A 17,508-nucleotide genomic window follows, 5' to 3' on the forward strand; every position below is an offset into this window, starting at 1 on the left:
GAGCAACTTCTTTCCCAGGGCTGATGAGATTTTATGATCTTTTCCCAAAAAAGGTACCTGTTAAGTGTCCAAAGCATTAGGAGAGTTTACAAGGTCTTTTATATTTTCCCAAGCAAGAAATTATCATCATTTGTTTTGAAACAAAACATATCCAACTAAACATTTGAATTGTTAAGCATCGTAAGCCCACTTTTGAATAGCTTCATTCATTATAGTAAGAGTGTCATTGCATAACCCTCTAGAAATTTTTTTTCATTAGCAACATCACATATACAGTGGTTTCCCTAAAATTACAAACCAGAAAAATTAGAATATAATGAATGATGTTATAGATTTATAATATTTAAATTGAACTGAATTGATAGGATTTGGGTGTCAATAGCTATTTCACATTGACACTCAAATCACATCAATTCAGTTCAATGTTACATAGAAAATTATTTCATGAATCAATCTATCGATCTGACACCCTGGACTGAATAAACTCAGTGACCAAAGTAGCAGAATTTATTCATTTAGATCATTTAAAAAGTTGTATGTAGGTCTTTTTTCACTCTACAAAGCATGTGTGTTGCTTAGCTCTTCTCAGTGTTAGGTGTGGCAGTCACTTACGTACTTGGCTGGCAGAGAATTTACACCTTACATTTGAAATAAATATTGGGAAAGGCTCTTACAAAATGGATTTCAACTGAACTGTATTCTCTTTGTTCCAGATTTATTCTTAAATGTCATGGGGAGACTCTAAGACAGTGTTCCTTAGAGGTTGCATTTCAGCTTGAATATGATTCTGGATAAGTCATGGATCATCTCAGCCAAGATCTCTGAGTGAGAACAACTGGGTTTTTTTTTTTGTTTGTTTTTGTTTTTGTTTTGTTTTGGGTTTTTTTGTGAGATGTGAAATTAAAAAAAAAAAAAAGGCTTGCTTTAATCAGTTAACAGCTACCCAGTTAGCCCATCAATGTCCTGATTAATCCATGCTCAAAGCCTACTGGTATTTCACTCCTCTCCATATCTAAATTCTCCATATCTATCAATTACATTAGCATGCCTCTGGCCAGAAGGATCTTTCTGACATGCTGACAGCAATGACCTCCTACATAAAAATCTCCAGCTTAAAAACAATACACAGCTTAGTTGTGGCCCACGGCTTTCTCAAGGAGCTAAGCTAAGGGACACAGTACCCCAAGGATATTGTGCTGGAGGGATTTTTTCCATACTTTTGTGATTCCTCATCTCCCCACTACTCTGAGAGCATAGCAGCTGTCATCAACATAGAGATAAATAATCAACATATGTTCTAGTACTCTCTCAGAATGTATGTGTGTCATTTGTCTTAGCAATCCAAAAAAATTTTTCTAAGTGAATGTCATATCCTTAGCTTTGGAGATGTGAGAAGAAAAACCTGATGTGATATATTCAATCTGACCAAGAAGAAGGAAAGCAGGAGGGGAAGTTCTATATTTGAAGAAGATGCTAACCCTTCTCCATCAATGCCACCCAACTACAGCAATTACTCCCTAAGTAGTACTCCAAGTACTCCCTAACACTTCTCCATCAAAGCCAACCACACACCAAAGATATGACATAAGACTTCCATCAGTGACAACAATATGCAAAGAACACATTGGCAACAAGCTAATCATATGCCACTTACACACTACCATTTTACCATTAAAGCCAATGAATTAGTACTTGCCCTAGGGCAATTTACACACTACTAAGTTGTATTACTATTACTGCCATTGCTGTTGCTGCTGCTGGTACTGCTGATGATGATATCACTGTTACCACTATTGCTGCTGCTGCTGCTGCTACTACTTCTATATAATTGTGATGGAATACTGTTGTACAGTAAGAAATGGCAAGCAGAGTAATTTTTGAAAAACCTGGGAAGCATTATATAAACTGATGAAAAATGAAGTTAGCAGAAACAGGAGAATACTTTTGAGCAACAGCAAGATTCTACAATGAATTGTGAATGAGTTAGCTATTCTCAGCAATACAATTATTTGAGACAATTTTGAAGGACTCATCATAAAAAATGCTTTCCACCTCTAGACAAAGAACTGATGTCGTCTATATGGGGATGGAAGCATACATTTTGTTTTACTTTATTTTTCTTGCTTTTATTTAATTTGTATTTTTTTCACACTATGGTTAATATAGAATTATATTTTGCATGACTGCAAATGTGTTCTATGTATCAAATTGTCTGCCTTCTCAAGAGGTGGGAAGGATAAAAAGAGAAAGAGATCAAGCATTTGGAATCAAAAAAATTTTAAATATAAATGTGAAAATGTGTTTTTACATGTAATGGGGGAAATAAAACATTTGAAATAATACCTACCTGCTAGATTTGCTTGTGAGAATCAAATGAGTTAACATCTGTAAAGTACTATGCAAATCTTAAAGAGCTACAGAAAAACTAGCTATTGTTATAGAACCAGGATAGGGAGTCATAATTAAGCTAATCAAAAGATTGTGGGTTGTGAACATTAGGAGAAAAAAGAGAGCAACATTATACAGAAGAAGAAAGCAAAAGAAAAATGTAGATGGTTACAGGCCAATAAGCAGTCAGCCTGAAAATCCCATGAAGACATTGAAAACACTGCTCCACTAGGCACCAAACCAGTGAAATTGTTCTCATTTCAATAATATCTATGGCAATGATAGGAAAGTGGATGCTATAAGCTTATGCTTTTGAGATGAAGCTCATACAAGATATGCCAGATGCTTGCCATCTTTTACAAGTTACCACTGAATTACTAGCAAGGGCAGCCTCCGAGTAAAAAACTGGAACAGAGTTTGGCTTTGAATGTGGGGAGCACTCCTCCCTTTACTTTCAGCGTCCCTATTTTGTGTCCCTTTTTAGCAAATTGTTGCTCTCACATAGTGTTATCTAGTAGGTGGGGAAATTAGGAAGAATTCATAAGTTATCTCCAGAAAAATATTTAGTGGCTCCTGCTTTTATCCAGGAAAAGAAAAAAGAAAACTAAAGAAGTATGGATTAAGTTTCCAGGGTTATATGTTTGCTTGTACAGCTAAGACATTTAGAGAAATAACAAAAATTTAATAGGTTACATTTTAAGTCTGTAGACATTCAGCTACCAAAAAATACATGAAACTGTTAAGTAATCACTACCAGAATATGTTTTGTTTTTCTTTTTGAACATGGCTTTGTCTGTAAATACCATCCTTATTTATAGTGTCTGTTCTCCTAGGTACCCCTCAAATCACACCAGACAGCTCTGACTTGCTCTAATAAATCTATTCAACTAGCTAAGCACTTACTTTATGCCAGGCACAGTGTTGAAGTCTGAGGATAAAAAGATCAAAACAAAGGGAAAAAAAATCCCTTCTTTCAAGGAATTTATATTCCTGTGTAATGGGTATCATTTTGCTTGCCTTTTCCATGGATAGGGGAAGGAAGAGAGGAGGGGGAAAGTTTGGTACTCAAAATGTTTTTTAAAAAGCTTACTAATAAATGAACAACTATTTTTAAAAGGAATATATATTCCACAGGGAAAATACAGCATATACCCAGAGTATGGGCTTTTTTGAGCAAGAAAACTTAGGCTTTACTCCCACCTTTGTTGAGATGTCATGTTAATTTGGGCACTTTTCTCAGTTCTCTCTGGGTCTTTCTTTCCTACATGAAATATTGGGAATGGGCTACATTTTAATCCATTCATGTATAATCTCCTTGAGGGCAGGAACTCTCCTGCTGTGACAAAGGGCATGGAATGCTGGACTTGGAATCAAAAATATGAGTTCCAATTCCACATCGATACTTATTAGTTTAGTAATCCTGAGGAACTCATTTATCCTCTACCAGTCTCAGTTTCATTATAAGAAATTGCTTATAATGCACAGAATTGCTGTAGGAATCAAATGAGGCCTCTGTAAAGTGGTTTATAAGCCTTCAAGAGCTGTATGTTAGTTGGCAGGTAGTGGTGAGTGCTTCTATCTTTTGATATAATCTCTAACCTTTTCAACATTAAAATTTTGATGGGATGACTCAATAAATAGAATATGGCAAAAAGTAAGTAGAATATAATTAGGGAGGGATGAAAGCAGCAGTAACAAGGACCTTCAGAAAAGGCTTCTTATAGAAGGCTCTATCTAACCTAATCTTTGAAGGAAGCTAGAAATTCTAAGAAGCAGAATTGAGGAAGGAGTGCATTCCAGGTATAGAGATGGGAGACAGAATGTTAAGTTCATAGATCAGAGAATGAGCTGGAAAGGCCTCATGAAGTCCTCATATTGTACCCTCTCATTTTACATTTAAGGAATCTGAAGTTCATCAGTGAAGTGACTTGCCCACTTGAAGTGGCAGGAGAGAAATTTGAAATGAAGTTTTTTGACTCCACAGCTAAGCCTCTTTTTATTATTCTGAGAAGTAAGCTACACTTTGAGAGAAAATTGGCTGGTATCAGGTTTTATGCAGTTTACTATTTTTTGGTTCACTGGGTCAGCTGTTAACCTGACCCTTAGATCCTCCATTCAGTGATATATTCTCTATATTCTCAACTTCTTTATCTGATATAGTTTATTATCCTTTCTACTTTTTTCATTTATTCTTTTTATCTTACATTTTATCCCTATCAAATGTACCCTATTTCATACAACCCAAGAAGACTGACATCCTGCAATGGGAATACACTTGTGTTAATACCTTTTCCAGGATCAATGGGAGCCTCAATCCTTGATAGAACGAGTTTCCTAATCATGTCTCTGGTGTGAATTTTGGTCCAGCTTTAACATCCTTACTCTCTGGCTGTCCTTATGCATTGTGGGTCCTGCTCAACACAGGAAGCTCTACTTATTGTCTCTGAGCCCTACTTCATTGTTCTCTCTCCTGCCTTATTTGCCACTAGACCACTGTTGAGGCTGGTTCTATTTTTCAGTGAATCATGAGTTGTCCAATTTTTGTTCTAAAATGACTTCTAAACTCAAAATATACTGAATTATGTGAGGGTGCAGGAATTTGGGAACTGGAGTGAGGAAGATTTGAATTCAAATTCTACCTCAGACACTAGCTGTGTGATTTTAGGCAAGTCATGTAACCTCCATTTGCTTCCATTTCCTCGATTGTAAAATGGGGATAAAAGTAGTATTGAACTTCCAGGGTCACGTATGAAATGAGATCATATTTGTAAAGTACTTAGCACATAGCAGGCAATAGACTATTATTGCTGTTAATTAGTATGATTTGTTTTTAATACGATTTCAAATGTTAAAATGATAACATGTAAGTTCCACAAAAGTAGAAGAGATAAAGGCAATGTTCTTACCAGATAATCTCTTCAAATCACTTCTAGTAATGTGATCTATGATTTTATGATTCTTTCCATTCATGTTAATATGGTTGAATAGTGAGTCTACATAATTAATTATTTACAAACTCTCAAGCCTCGATCATTTATATTTTCTCAGGAACCATGTTTTAATAACTTCAAAAAAAGAGTATAGTATAGTTGGGAGAGCCCTGAACTTGTAATCTACCACATTGGGTTTGATTCTCGCCCTTGCCTTTTAACAGCTGTGTGAATCTGGGTCATTCATTTCTCTGTTGCTCTTATTATAAATTGGCAATTGTCAACTTCTCTGTTGCTCTCACACAAAATGGGAGATATGATACTTTACAATTTACATGATGGCGTTCTTATAAGGAAAGCACATATTTGACCTATTATTTTTGCTTAAAGACTAGATTAAGGTCAGGACATTCAGCTGGAAATGGTTCAACTACTTTCTCCCTATTCCTATTGGTGAATTGCTCCTAGAACTTCCATGGTGCAGAACAACCAAAAATAACCATCCTTCATTCTCTAGATTTTGCTACCATGCCCCAAGGTCAATATGTCTTACCCCCTTCCCCCCAAACACAACTTTTTTTTTTACTTGCTCCATTACTATATAAGCCCCTTAAGGGACATATCCTCAGCACTACGCCTGAAACATTGGCATTCGGTCTAACTTTTCGTGACCTCATTTCAGGAATCCCATTTGCCATCATCTTTTCCTGCTCATTTTACAGGTGAGGAAATGGGGATAAACAAGATTTTGTGACTTGCCCAGAATCACACAGCTAGCAAATGTCTGGGGCCAGATATGAATTCAGGAAGATAAGTTTCCCTGATTTCAGACCTGGTATTCTGTGGCATTGCCTTGCTGCCCTCCTGGAACAGCAATGTTCCTGGAGCACTACAGAAAGTTCTTAATAAGTGTTTAATGAATGCTTGTTTGACTTGAAACCAGATCTTTATGTTTATTATTGAGGGCCATCCTCCCTAAGCTTGAAAAGGATTGTCAATAGGTTAATGAAGATACTATTTTCTTTTTAAAATTATTTTGTGATAGCAACTTATGAAGCAAGATTTAGCACTGCAGCAGGATGACTGGCTATGGTCACCAGCTGTTCCACTTTCCCTCCTGGATTCCATGTCTTATGCCATCTCTAGGTTTCTTTCAGTCTCAAGGGAATGAGCAGGACTTGGGAGCAGTCATCTGGTTGGTGGAAGAGAGCTGAGAATTGGGAAAGCAAACAAATGAGGGTGAGGGATTTTTCTTTCCTTCCTAAGCTTAAAAAGACTGGATGTGGCCATACCAGTAGAAGGAAGGGGTAGAAAGACAGAGAGGAAAAAAGAATACTGCCTAGATAGTAAGGTAGGAAAGAATTAAATTGAATAATTCAATCATCATAATGTAAATAGGAGGAGCAGGACTAGGGACCTTCCTCTGAAAGACTAGTCTATAGGTTTTACAGTTACTGGAGGGCATTTTAGTCAGATGAGATATGATTCTCAGAGACATGCTGGGAAATGTTTAATTAGCTCTCCAAATTTATTTTTTTTTAATTTTAATAGCTTTTTATTTACAAGTTATATGCATGGGTAATTTTACAGCATTGACAATTGCCAAACCTTTTGTTCCAATTTTTCCTCTCCTTCCCCCCACTCCCTTCCCTAGATGGCAGGATGACCAATACATGTTAAATATATTAGAATACAAATTAAATGCAAAATAAGTATACATGTCCGAACCATTATTTTGCTGTACAAAAAGAATCAGATTCTGAAGGAAATCTGCCTGTGAAGGAAATAAAAAATGCAGGCAGGCAAAAATATAGGGATTGGGAATTCAATGTAATGGTTCTTAGTCATCTCCCAGAGTTCTTTCACTGGGTGTAGCTAGTTCAGTTCATTACTGCTCCATTAGAACTGATTTGGTTCATCTCATTGCTGAAGATGGCCAGGTCCATCAGAATTGATCATCATATAGTATTGTTGTTGAAGTATATAATGATCTCCTGCTCCTGCTCATTTCCCTCAGCATCAGTTCGTGTAAGTCTCTCTAGGCCTTTCTGAAATCATCCTGTTGGTCGTTTCTTACCTAACAATAATATTCCATATTATTCATATATCACAATTTATTCAGCCATTCTCCAATTGATGGGCATCTACTCAGTTTCCAGTTTCTGGCCACTACAAAGAGGGCTGCCACAAACATTCTTTCTCATACAGGTCCCTTTCCCTTCTTTAAGATCTCTTTGGGATATAAGTCCAGTAGTAAGACTGCTGGGTCAAAGGGTATGCACAGTTTGATAACTTTTTGAGCATAGTTCCAAATTGCTCTCCAGAATGGCTGGATGTATTCACAATTCCACCAACAATGTATCAGTGTCCCTGTTTTCCTACATTCCCTCCAACATTCTGCATTATTTTCCCCTGTCATTCTAGCCAGTCTGAAATGTGTGTAGTGGTATCACAGAGTTTTCTTAATTTGCATTTCTCTGATTAATAATGACTTGGAGCATCTTTCATATGGCTAGATGTAGTTTCAATTTCTTCATCTGAGAATTGTCTGTTCATATCCTTTGACCATTTATCAATTAAGCTCTCCAAATTTAAGGAAAAAAAAGTATGCCTATAGTTTGCAAATTTCCAAGATGTAACTGGCAACTCCTGTGTGTATTTCTGTAGATCTGGAAATATATTGACCAATCCTACTGGATGACAAATTTAGAATGTGCAAAATAGTATCAAAAATACTTCTCCCACATCTGTCAAGAACACTCTTATAAGCCTGAAGTCATCTTTAGTAGGAAGTGGATTCATCAGTGGATTCAAACATTAAGATTCTCCAGAGAATGTGTTCAAAATAGAGATTAGATCCCTTGTGCATAGTCACAAAAATGGAAATTTCTGAGAGGGGCTGGGAATTTGGTCAAGTTTCTTGGACTATTTTCATTGAGTTATACTAATACTGTGCAGAGGCATAGAAGAGTAGTAAATATCCTAGTAGTCTTAGAGTTAGGAAAGATTGGATTCAAATCTTGCCCCAATATTTCTTCAGTTAGAAACATATAATTCTTCAATGTGTCCATTAATTGCTGTCAACTTCAATTTCCTAACCACACACTGGGAATAAAAACACCTGTTATAACTACCTCAAAGGAAATGAGATCATGTTTATTACTACTTAAATCGCATAGAATACTGTTTTGCTATAAGAAATGATGAGGGTGATGGTTTCAGAAAAATGTGGGAAGACTTATATGAACTGATAAAAAGTCCATTGCACAGAACTAGGACATGGTGCACAGAACCAGAACATGGTGCACAAAACCAGCAATGTTGTACGATGTTCAATTAAGAAGAGATATTTAGCTATTCTAATCAAAGCAGTGGTCCAAAACAGCTAATATCCATCTTCTGCAAGGTCTTTGAATCTCAGAATCAGAGGTTAGATGACCTCAACATTCTTCTAGTCCCACCACTGACAGAATAATAATCCCATCAGCTTCATATATTTGACAAATGGTCATCTTTGCTCTGATTAAAAGATCTCTAAAAAGGGAGGATCTACTACTCCCCCAAGGTTTCACCTTAGCAAATGTCTAATTCTTAGAAAGATTTTCCCAGACTGGTCACTAACTCTCTGCCACAGCATGAGTCACCTGACTTTTGTGGACATCAGTTTCTTCGTTGTTAGAATGATAAGGGAAGATATGGCATTGAAGGGTCAAAGTTATCACTTGAACTCTTGGCCAAAGCAATCAATTCTCTTTCTGAGCAATCAAGAATCATTCAGCTGACTCCAAATGGCAACTGATTACTCCTAATTACTAGAAGCTGAGCAACTTTGAAGGATTCAAGGAGTATCTTCAGTTCTCTCCCACATCAGGTTTTTCTATCTATTGTTTTTTCTTCCTAATTCTCATCCATTACAGGAGAGCCTCCTGATGTTCAAAGATTCACATTTCACTTACATATTCACAATTCCCCAAACTTTTCCTATTAAATCATTAGTCCTTTAAAAATAACACACCACAGTCTCCAAATGTTTATGTGATTTTTTTCTTTTCTGTTTTCTTCTTGATGTCGAAGTTTTATCCTCAAAGAGTTATTTACAAATGAATCAAAATACACATCATGCTTGTAGCAATCCATCAGCTTGATACCTAGAAACTATGTTGCTTGCTATACATTCATTTATCTTGTTTTAAATAAATGAAAGCTCTTCCCCCACTCAAAATATTAAAATGTCCCCCCAAGTGAGCCATCAAATCCCATCATTCACAAAGGAAGTGCAATCTTTTTTTTTTTAATTATATACCACAGGGTTTCTTTTTGTCCAAATCTTATTGATGTGAAAGATATTTCTATGTATGTATTAGCATATTTTAAAAGGTTCTTTTGTTCCTCTTTAGCTATAAATCATCATTTTTAAGTCACAACATCTTACACCATTTAATAATTGACATCAATCTTTTCCTTTACACAAAAATGCTTTCTGTCCTTTTCATCCCCAAATTGCAGTGTACCTTTCACTATGAATAAATTTCTAAATACTGTATTATACCACCTGATTCAAACCTTTAGCCTGTCCCCCCAGAAGGAGAACCTGGAAGATGGAATAATTAAGCATTATCACTCACACTTTGCCCCCCAAGACTCCTTATTGTCCATGGTTTTGGACAGAAAAATTTTAGTTTCAAGAACTCATTTTTTTAAATTAATTCTTCATGGAAATCACTAAGCTCCTTAAAGAATCCACTCAAGTGCTCCCCATATCAAGATCCCTGTCAACACAGACTCCACAAAGTTCTCAGATCAGTATCAGATCAGATCAGTAGTTCAGTACCAGAAAATATGAACTCACTACAAGAAAATCAAATAAGCCGATTTTCCGGGCCTCCTTTTGGCCTTCTAACAAGACAATGAGATGACTATATTCCTTACACACCATAAATTACATTGATTTAGTTTCTATGTGTACTTACTATGGATGAGTTGAATCCCCACAGAAGACATAGAACAACACCAACAACAACCAACAAAGAATTAGGCAGGGACGTAGGGGCTGGTTGGGCCTACCTATAATCAATGACTCCTCCTCTCTCAAAGGTCTTTTAGTGACAACACCTGCTACTTTCTTGCAAAATACAGAATCACCACCCTCCCCCTACTCTGACTGCATTGCCCAGTCACAACTTCTTAGAACTGAAATTTATTTTAGATGCCTAGAAAAGGGCCTACCAAAAATGGGATTTTGCAGCTGGTGTGCTATTAGCTTATAATTTCCATGTCGTTAGCATGTAGCCACCACATTGCCAGATTGGCGGTAAAGTATTAGCATGCAGCTGGTGTGTAACTGACTGCTGCTGGCTCCAGTGGCAGTATATTGAAATGTAGTAGGCATGTTGTTAGTTGCCCATCCAGGTAATGTGCTAGCATGTAATTAACATATTTGCATAGTGTGGTGTTGGTACGTAATCAATGTGTGATATGACAAGAAAATGTCATCATGTCACTGGCACATCATTGGTCAGTTGTTGGCTTTGGAGGTAAAGTGTCAGTGTGTTGTTGGCTTGTTGTTGACATGACATTAAAGTGTCAGGGTGAAGTTGGCTCATTGCTGGCTGTGATGATAAAGTACTGAAGTGTTGCTATGTTGGTTATAGACTGACTAGTGTGTTGTTGGCATGTAGTTAACATGTTTGTGTGTAGTTGGGATGTTCTTGGCTATGATGTTGGACAGTTATCATGTAGATGGTGTGCTCTTATCATGTAGTTGCTGGCACACAGTAGGCCTCTTGTTGACTTTGATTGAAATATCAGTGTGTAATTTGCATGCTTTGTCTTTGAAGCGGTCACCTGGAGTGAAATTGATACATAGTCAGCATGTTGCTGAACTGGACAGGAAAGTATTATCATGTAAGTAGCATGTAATCAGTGAGTCGTTGCCTTAGACAGTAAAGTGTTAGCATGTTGTTGACATGTAGTTGATGTGTTGGTGGATTTGGTGATTACAGTGTTCACATATTACTGATGTGTAGTTAGCTGAATGTGATGCTAGTGTTAGCGTGCTGTTGGTATACAATGGGCATATTGGCTTTTTGTTATTAGTGGGTCATCATGTAGTTAGTGTGTTGTTAGTGTGTTGGTGTATAACTGGCTAGTGCTCTTGATGCTGAAGTGTTAAGTGTATTATTGGCATAGAATGATTAGAATGGAAGCCAGCTCTTAACATTTCCCTCCTGGGACCATCAGTTGATGGGCTAATATTTTATTTAGTCTTGTTGGGATATTCACAACATTAATTACTTTACATTTCTCTTTTAATGGGCACAATGATCAACACTAAATGACTTCTTTCCTTCTGGTAGTCTCTCTTTCTGCTTATTGGCAGACTGAAGGAAAATACACAAAGGAAGTATCCTTATCCTATTACACAGGCTTATGTAGGAAGTTATACATTGCAGAGCACTATGGGGGAAGGAAGTACATTCCCCAACCCCACTTCACCCCACCCTGACCCAACCCTCCAATACAACTCAGGCATCCTCGCATTTGGAAGTTGTCAGGAAGACCACAGTATTTCTCAATACATGTAAATTTTATTTAATTATAGAATTGAACTAAATCAGGGAAGAGAAAAATAAAAGTTGAAAATCTCTGGTATTTTCCAAATCTGGTTTCTATTTTTGACCTGATATGTATAGCAGTGAGTCTCATTTGGAGGTCTACTTTCCTTTAAAATGAAGAATTACAGAATTCTTTTAGGTGTGAACTAAGTGTTTTATGGTAGGAAAATCAAGGATAGCTAGTGTTGATAGAGTGTTGTAAGGTTTGTGAAATTTCACATATCTTATTTCATTTGATCCCCCCGCCCCAAACACCCTAGCAAATAGTTGATACCCATTTTACAGGTGAGGAAACCAAGCTTGTTGAGTACTAAGTTCTCTATTCTAAGTGTCTGATCCTATGATTTCATAACTGTAACCTAGAATGGTATAATTCAGCAAGTCCTAGAAAGTTAGTTCCTTTCATTAATAAATGGGAAACAATGCCCTGTGAGGGGACATAACTTGTTGAACATCTCATTACTATCTAATAGTTAAGCTTGGACTGGAACTGAGGATTCTTGACTCCCACTAGTCAATGTCAATAATCAGATCCCCATTTGGGGATCAATTTTTTTTAGGACACCAATTAGTCTAGGCCCACTTGAGTCATCTTACATGACCCCAATTCCTCTGAGAAGGGATGTATCCAATCCTGAAGGTGACAATTCTATTTATGCCCACCAACTTTGCATATGAAACCAATTCTTTGGACAGTCCTATTTATAATATTACTATCTGATCCCTTCCATGATAGAGAACTATGCAACAAGGCCTAATTTCAGCTCCTTGACCCTTGAAGCGACATTGAATTAAAAATGCTTCACATATTATCTACAATAGTTTTGCAGCAGAAATCATGGTCTTGATTGATTTAAATGCTTATTGAATGTCTATTTCACATAGGGCTCTACTTTATAGGTTAAACTTTCTACAAGGTTTTCTTATGTAAAAATTATCTTCTGAAGGAAATGTGTATAGTGACAACAAGAAGGTAGCACAGGGAATAGAGCACTAGGCATGGATCTGAGTTTAAATCTAGCCTCAGATTTAACTGGGTGACCTTGGGCAAATCACTTAACCCATTTGCCTCAGTTCCCTCATTTCCAAAATGGGGATAATAATAGTATCTACCTCCCAGAACAGTTGTGAGGATCAAATGAGATAATAATTGTAAAGTGCTTAGCACATAGTAATTACTGTATAAATATTAGCTATTACTGTTGTTGTAGAACAATTGGACAGTTAGGTGGAGCAGTGGATAAAACACTATAGATGTAATGGGAAAAGCACAAACTTGGGTTTGGAACAAGGCAGGCTCATCTTCATGAGTTCAAATCTGGCCTTAGATAAATTAGCTGTGTGACCTTGAGCAAATTACTTAACACTTACTAGCTGTGTGATCTTAGACAGATCACTTAATTTTGTCTGCTTCAGTTTTCTCATATATAAAATGAGCAGGAGAAGGAAATGGCAAACCATCAGGATTTTTGGCAAGAAAACACCAGATGGGTCACAAAGAGTTGGACACGACTGAAACACTTGGACAACATTCTGCTTATTAAAAGAATACTGGCTTTAGGACCAGAGAAACTGAATCTAGAAACTAGCTCTGCCACCTACTACTAGAGTGATCTTGGGCAAAGTAAATAAATCTCCTTATATTTTCTCATCTGACAGGAAAAAATAATGATGAATGTTGGAGGGGATGCAGGAAACTGGGACACTGATGCATTGTTGGTGGAGTTGTGAATGAATCCAACCATTCTGGAGAGCAATCTGGAATTCTGCCTAAAGAGTTATCAAACTGTGCATACCCTTTGATCCAGCAGTGCTACTACTGGGCTTATACCCCAAAGTGATACTAAAGAAGGGAATGGGACCTGTATGTGCCAAAATGTTTGTGGCAGCCCCGTTTGTAGTGGCTAGAAACTGAAAAATGAGTGGATGTCCATCCATGGAGAATGGTTGGGTAAATTGTGGTATATGAATGTTATGGAATATTATTGTTCTGTAAGAAATGACCAGCAGGATGAATACAGAGAGGGTTGGAGAGACTTACATGAACTGATGCTAAGGGAAATGAGCAGAACCAGGAGATCATTATATACTTCAATAACGATACTGTATGAGGATGTATTCTGATGGAAGTGGATTTCTTTGACAAAGAGAAGATCTAATTCAGTTTCAATTGATCAATGATGGACAGAAGCAGATACACCCAAAGAAAGAATACTGGGAAATGAATGTAAGCTGTTTGCATTTTTGTTTTTCTTCCCAGGTTATTTTTACCTTCCAAATCCAATTACTCCTGTGCAACAAGAGAACTGTTTGGTTCTGCACACAAATATTGTATCTAGGATATACTGTGACATATTTAATATGTATAGGACTTCTTGCCATCTAGAGGAGGGGGTGGAGGGAGGAAGGGAAAAAGTCAGAACAGAAGTGAGTACAAGGGATAATGTTGTAAAAAAAAATTACACAGTCATGGGTTCTGTCAATAAAAAGTTATAATTATTTTTAAAAATAATAAATCTAGCATTCTCTGAAAAAAATATTTTCTCATCTGAAAAGGGAGGAGAGTAGTTGATCTCGAAGGAAGTGGTCTCCTCCCTTTTTTGATCACATTTACTTCTATCAGTTTTTTGAGCATGCCACTCTAATATGTGTACTTATTTATAAATTATATATGTATGTACGCATGTATGTGTGTGTGTGTACATGCATGTGTGTGTGTGTGTGTGTGACTGTCAAGAATGAGGCATATTGGGGCAGCTAGATGGTGCAGTGGATAGAGTGCTGAAATCAGGAGGACCTGACATCAAATCTGGCCTCAGACACTTAATATTTCCTTAGCTATGTGATGCTGGGCAAGTCACTTAACCCCAATTGCTTCAGGGGAAAAAAAAAAAAAACAATGAGGCATATTAATGAAGCTTACCCCACAAGTGAAATTTAGGAAGGAGGAGATAAGCATTAAAAAAATTTGGTTTATAAGGAGCCATTGGAATTTCCTGAAGAAAGCAGTCCCAGTTGGGTTGGCCCTTTGGGGATCTCATTGCAGCATAGGGTACAGAGAATGGAATAGGGGGGACAGCCTTGAGTCAAGAAGATCATGAAGCACACTACTGCAATGGACCAGGATGAGGGCTCAAGGCGGGGAAGTGGTTACCTGACTATTAAGGTAAGGAGAGCAAAGAATTAACAACTGATTGGAAATGTTGGGGGGGGGGGTGAAAGGGTGAGGAGTGGACAACGACACAGATGTTGGACTGAAATTGACACCCTAGGAAGCTTGAAGGAAGGCCTCGCCCTAAATCTCAAAAGGGAAGTTTAGAAGAGAAACAGCTTTGAGAAGATACAATGTGATCTCCTCACAAAGATACGTGTTGCACCTTTGAGGTTTAACATCATACCCAACAAAGTGGCAAGAATAACAAAGGTCAGAAATAGTTAATGCTAGTGGACCTTAAAAGAAAGTTGGGCTAATATAGTTTGTTAGCCTATGAATTCCTTCATTGATTCTGGAAAAGATTTTGAAGTTATGTGAACAAACATCAAAATGTTATAGTCTTTTATGCAGAGTTATAACATATATATATATAATGTGTCTACGTGTATGTATATATATATGCATGTATATCCAAAAATACTTTTAATTGCAAAAAATTGGAAACCAAGTATGAGCTTCATTAATAAAGGAATGATTAAACAAGTTATGATTTATGAATTTAAAAAAATACATGTTACAAAGAATCAAGATATATGTTGCAATCCAGCCATCTCTAGTCATCCCGGGCCTATATTCTGTAGCACTCAAAATGAAAAGGGAGGATTGGGGAGGAGGACTGCTACATGCTGGTTATTTCCCTGTCAGTCTCCCTTCCTTCGAGAGCTGCCTGCAACAGACAGGAGGATCTGAAGGGTGAGGAAGGAGCAGATGGGGAGGGAAGTCCATTTTTCGCAGCAGCAGCAGGGGAGCTGCTGCTGGGATATCTGAGTTTAATAATCATCATGGTGCACATTGTACAGCCCCTATCTACTGTAGGAGACATGCTGGACTCTAGGCCAACCTATGAAAATTCCTAATATGAGCATTTTCTCAAATCACTGCCATAAACATATTTAGATTTACTGAAGTCACTGAAAGAATGCTTCCCGAGTAAATGTCTCTTCAACCCAGGCATGTTATGACAATTTCTGTTTTCGGTAGATTTTTGAGGCTAGACTGCTATCTAAAAAGATACCATTTCTAACAAACTTTGCATTACTTCCTAACCATGGCTTAGAGCCAGAATTGTGGAATATAAGCTCTTTCCCCTGACCCTGCCTGCCAATTAGTTATCCATGTTGTAAAGCTTTGATTTAGAAAATCCTATGGAAATGTTCTCTGATTCCAAATCAAGTGCGCTCCTCTAGCACTACTATGTGCCCAGCACTGTGCTAAGCTCTTTACAATTACTGTCATAGTTGATTCTCACAACTAGCCTGAGAGATGGGTACTGTTATTATCTTGATTTTTACAGATGAAAAAACTGAGGCAAACAGAGGTTAGGCTACCACAGAGGGAGAGAAAGACATACAGAGAAGATATATACAGAAAAAAGTGGGAGAGGGAGTAAAAAGCATTTATGTGCCATTTACTATTATATTGTAATGCCAAATGAAGTGGGCTAAGTTTCAAAAGGATTGAGCAAAGAACCAGGAGAAAGAAGATAAATTTATAGAACAAAGAGACACCAGAGCTTCATGTTACTTATTTGCTACCTACAGGTAGGTTTGTGGGGTGGTCTATTCACTATTGTCTCAGGAACTTGGTTATTACTGACCACAGATTATCTATCTGACAGTTAGCAATGTTTATAAGACTATCCTAAGGCCAGAAGACTTTAGAATCATTGACAGACAGATTGCTAGAACAATGGTATTCTAAGGTTAGGAGACCTCAGGATTATTGCTATCTTTCTCCTAGAAGCTATACCCCATCAATCCTAAGACACTAAATTATAAGACAAATTGCCATTTACATTAGCAATGGGAATTTTCACACTAGCAAGCAAAAGACCCAGATTCAAATCCTGACTCTATTATCTTGTGACTTTCTTAAAGGGATAGAAGGGCAGGGGAAGCCTTTGAAAATGTGTATATTAACTTTATTAAACATAGTTTCCAATTATTAAACACTCATTTTTAAATACATATACTCATTTTCTCCTACCCATGGAAATAGAAAAAGAGAAATATAGAATCTATTTATCATAGAGGAGCCCAGTCAAATAGGACATATGTCTACCTTGTCTCATCTAAAAATGCCTTTCTTGACCTGCATATTAATCCACTGTCTCTCTGCTATAAGGAAGGCAGAATGGTTCTTTACCACTCACCTGGTATCTTGATTGTTTATTTAAACAATCAAAATTCTCAAATCTTTCAAAATCATTTTTACAACATTGAAGTTAGGACAATAAATTGTTTTTCCAGTTCTGCTCGCTTCAATCTTCAGCAAATCATCTAACCTCTTTGACATTAGGTTTCTTTATCTACAAAAGGATGGAATTGGATTAGGTGGCCTTTAAAGCATCTTCTACATCTAT

The sequence above is a fragment of the Antechinus flavipes genome, chromosome 4 (assembly GCF_016432865.1).
Source record: "Antechinus flavipes isolate AdamAnt ecotype Samford, QLD, Australia chromosome 4, AdamAnt_v2, whole genome shotgun sequence".
Taxonomy (NCBI): Eukaryota; Metazoa; Chordata; class Mammalia; order Dasyuromorphia; family Dasyuridae; genus Antechinus; species Antechinus flavipes.